Raw genomic sequence first — 4,559 nt, 5'->3', positions numbered from 1 at the left:
AGTGTGCCATTGTCCTTTATCTTTTAAGCAATTTGGGCCTTTTCTAAGTGAGGCCATCCCTTAGTCCGATCCTAGTTCTCAGTGGCTGTCTCTTGCAGGTCTGCAACCAGGATAGGCTCCTGCACAGCCATTTTTCGAGCCGCTTGATCTGCTTCGTTATTGCCCCACGCCACTGAATCTCTTCCCTCCTGATATCCTGAGCAATGAATAGTACTCACAGTTGTTGGCTTCACCAGGGCATCCAAGAGATGGTAAAAGCATCTGAAGTGCTGATGTGCTGGGGGGGGTAGAGGTTCAGCCATCCCAGATGACATTGTGTTGTCCACCATGGCAGCACCCACTTGTCTCTGACCTTCATTCATGAAGAGAACTGTTCCCGTCTGTGGACAAGGTCCTTGGCTTTCAGCAGGGGTCAATCAACCAGTCGCAGAGGTCTTTCCTCCATCCATGGGCTTCTGCCAGTGCTTGACACTCATGTTGCAGTGGCTCCAGGTCCGGATTGGGCAGCAAGGTGACCAGATTATCCCCAACCGGTAGAGAATCTAGTCCATGGCAGCTGACCAGTGGTCCCATCTTTTGGGACACTCTATTCAAAGGCAGAACATCAGCCACTCTATCACAGTTTAAGTCCTGGATTGGGTGGTAATTGTTAGTGCCCGGCTGGCAGGAGTGATGTGTTCCAGGCAGATCAGGACTAAGTCACACACCTCCCAGCATCAGGTACTGGTGCACTGAGACAGGTCTTAAGCTCCACATACACAGTCTGTAGATATGCATACACATGGCCTCACCCAGCCATTTCAGCCCACGCAAGCCATTTTGGAGAGCAATTTTCTCATGAGCAAGGGATAGGGGCAGTCAGGGATGACCATGAATTAGTGGGTGGGTTACCCGGCCCACGCCAAGGTCCACTGTTCTTCGGGCAGTCCATAAGTATTGTTCGTTGCCAGTAGCCCCTTGTACTCAAGGTCTTTGGATATTGGCCCACTGGAGGGGGGCATAGGAGCACAGAGCACTGGGTCCCTGTATCCACACTTCCCTTGAAAAGCTCTCAGGGAGAACTTTCCCTCGGGATGGAGACCCTCCAACTTCAATGACCAGGCCGAGACACCACAGGATGTAATCAGCAAGAGGATTTGATTTATTGTCTGGATACACAGGTACCTGTGGGCGCTTCAGTCGCTCGGGGGACTGGCGCACCCACGGAACCAAGGATGGGCTTTTTTATAGGATTTTGGGGAGCAGAAGCAAGCATACAGAAGCAGATGTATGGTTACAGGGATATCATTGGTGGATTCTAATGTTTCCTAGCTACCTTCCTGAAACATAACGGCTGACTCGGCCCCCAAAGGGTTTAGCCCGGGGGCAAGTTTCTTAGCTACCTTCCTGAAACATAACGGCTGACTCGGCCCCCCAAGAGTTTAGCCCGGGGGCAAGTTTCCTAGCTACCTTCTTGAAACATAACAACTGACTCGGCCCCCCACCAGGGTGTGGGACCTCTCCCGGGGCTTTTTCTTATTGTCAGGTGCTCAACCCCAGTCATCCTGTTGTCAGGCCTTCAACCAAACATCTCCTGCTTGGCAGCCGCTGTATACTCAGTGTTCTAACCTTTCCCTGAACCAGTCATTTTAAGTACAGCCTTGCAAAATGGCGTTACTGCTGCTAAGCTGGGGTCTTTCATTCCCCCATTTTTTTGCTAACTTTGCATGAAATCTTTCACTCAACTTGGTCAAGAAATTTCTGTCTCTTGTTGTCTCAGCCTATGGTACTGCTGCGTCAGTACGAGGGTCTGAATGACTGAAAGTCTATCCCTCATGAACTGTACCAGCCTATTAAGGATGTAGGGTCCAAAAAGAAGAATTAGGAGAAGAATAAGTAGGGGTCCCATCAGGGTAGACAGGAGGGTAGCAAACCAAGGGGATCGGTTAAACCACCCCTCGAACCATCCCTGTTGGGAATCAAACAGTTTTTGTCTTTGGGCCAGGCGTTCTCGAAGCTTAGCCATATTATCTCTTACTATTCTAGTATGGTCTGCATAGAAACAGCACTCTTCTTTTAGAGCAGCACATAATCCACCCTCGCGGAGGAACAACATATCTAGCCCTCGTCTATTTTGGAGGACCACTTCAGACAACGATGTTAAGGACTTTTCTAATGTACTCACAGACTCTTCTATAGCTTTAAGATCTGCATTCATGGCTGCTTGTAACTGACGGAAATGGCCAGTTTCAATGAGTGTAGTGGTCCCGGTCCCTATACCCGCGGCCACTCCCCCCAAGGTGATTCCTCCTAGGAGTAAAGCTAAAGTCAGGGTGGCAGGCTCTCGTCGAAAACGAGTCTGTTTCTCAAAAAACGAGTATATATACTCGGATTCATGGTAGGTGACTTTGGGCCAAATTTCTACTAATACACAATAGTCAGAGGATTGGTTGAGGACTGTGGCTGAGATACAGGGTGTTAGTCCGGTATTGCAGGCCCAGTATGTGCCTTTTGGGGCTGCCAGGAAGTAGTTCCCGATGGGAATCTTCTGAGTGGTGTTGTAGAGGGTCTGGTGTGTGGGGGGTACATTCCCCAAGCAGAGCCCTCGTCCCGAGACCTCGGGCAGAGTTAGTCTGTGGCTGGGGGTATTGGCACAACTGTCTGGGGCAGCAGTCAGGTTGGTGTAATTTCCAATGACTGCTACCCCTTCATAATAGGGCGGACCGGAAACGAGACACAACCAGCACTCCTGAGTCCTAAAAGGGTCTGAATAGTTGAGAGCCAGATATGCACCAGCCACCAAATTGAATAATCGATCCCCGGTGCCTGGCGATGGGGAGATCAAAATGGTGGAGCCCCCCGTTGTGGAGAAGGGGCTTGTGGGAGTACTACCAGGGGCCTGGGTGACCTTAGGCAATGACGGGGGTTGGGCTTGTGCCGGGAGCGAGGGAGGCTTCTGATCTGGTAGAACTGGGTTGGGTCCAATGGGTCGAGTGGCCAGGGGAGAGACTTGTCTATTTAGAGAGAATAGACCCACCGGATCGGTCCCTGTGACGTATAAGCGCAGGCCCCAAGATTTGGGCCCGTCCCAGGTCGCTCTTCTACCTGAGTCGGTGAAGTGGAGGACGAGGGGATTGCATTTCGCGTCCCGTTTACACAAGGTGTAAGGAGGCCGACCGTCTCGTTTCAGAGTTATCAGGTCCCAAGATGAGGATGGCTTCCAATACGCATCCCCAGTAGTCTCACATCCCCACTGGGCACAGTACCCACTCCCCGGCCCTCCGCACTGCCGGCTCACTCTGTGTCCAGGGCAAACGTAGATCTCTTTGTTGTGGGAAGCCGGACCGCAACCATAGTAGGTGGTTGAGGGATGCCAATTATGGGTAGTGTCAGGCTCCCACTTGTAGTCTATCACATCACAAAGGTCAAAGTATAAGGGAGGGAAGGCATCGGCCAGTGTCCCCCTTACGGAGGTAGCATTAGCCAGCCTTCCTGTCATGAGATTAGTGACTATCTAGGTAATGTTATAAATGTGGTGGGGGCTTATTCCCCCACTGACTCTAGGCCACAAAAGGACTAGGAGGAGCCACGTAGGAGTTTTAACTTTAAGGGGTTTGGAGTGCGCTGAACTCTCCATGTCTGGGGTGTAGTGTTGTGATTAGTCAATTCCTCAGACCGGACTGCCTTGACGTGTGATGCGTGGATCCAAGCCGCGACTCCGTCTACCTTTAGGGCGGTCGGGGTAGTCAGGAGGACGGTGTAGGGTCCTTTCCACCGTGGCTCGAGATTCTTGGTCTGGTGTCTGTGCACCCACACGGTGTCTCCAATCTGGAACGGGTGTGGCACCACCGGATGCTCAAGCTCGTCCTGGTAAGCAGCGGCCAAAGGTCTCCAGACGTCTTTCTGCACAATCTGTAGGGCCTGTAAATGGGCCCTCAGAGAAGGGCTGTCAGTGAAATCAGCAATGTTTGAATCAAAGAAATGGACAAATGGGGGTGGTGCTCCATACATTATTTCAAAAGGAGTTAGACCATGGGGGCCCGGGGTATTCCGGGCCCGATAGAGAACTAGGGGAAGGAGGGTCACCCAATCCTTTGAGCCAGTTGCAAGCGTAAGTTTGGATAAAGTCTCCTTAATTGTTCTATTCATGCGTTCTACCTGACCTGAACTCTGGGGTCTATAGGCACAATGTAATTTCCAATCAATCCCCAGCAATTTGGCCACCAACTGACTTACGTGGGAGACGAAAGCGGGCCCGTTGTCCGACCCCAACGCTTGAGGCATGCCATACCTGGGAAAGATTTCCTCGAGGAGCTTCTTGGTGACCATTTTTGCAGTCTCGTGCTTTGTGGGGAAGGCTTCGACCCATCCTGAGAAGGTGTCTACAAACACTAGGAGATACTTGTATCCATACATACCTGGTTTAATTTCAGTAAAATCAATTTCCCAATGGATGTCGGGACGGTGTCCCCTAGGACGAACTCCTTGTCCAATCATGGTCCTTCCCGGGTTAACCTGAGCGCACGCTTTGTAACTCTCAGTCACCTTTTGTATCGCTTTGTCCCGATTCAAAAACCACA

The 4,559-nt window shown here is 51.2% G+C and overlaps 1 pseudogene across 1 annotated transcript; it reads right to left on the bottom strand.

Moving 5' to 3' along the window:
- Nucleotides 1-1,121: 1,121 nt before the first annotated feature.
- LOC148001505 (MLV-related proviral Env polyprotein pseudogene) lies at nucleotides 1,122-3,491 on the bottom strand (annotated as a pseudogene). Its single transcript, XR_015637681.1, has one exon. The product of XR_015637681.1 is annotated as an MLV-related proviral Env polyprotein pseudogene (transcript).
- Between the last annotated feature and the right edge of the window lie 1,068 nt (nucleotides 3,492-4,559).

The sequence above is a fragment of the Rattus norvegicus genome, chromosome 14 (assembly GCF_021556685.1).
Source record: "Rattus norvegicus strain SHRSP/BbbUtx chromosome 14, alternate assembly SHRSP_T2T, whole genome shotgun sequence".
Taxonomy (NCBI): Eukaryota; Metazoa; Chordata; class Mammalia; order Rodentia; family Muridae; genus Rattus; species Rattus norvegicus.
This window is presented reverse-complemented; position numbering and strand designations above follow the sequence as displayed.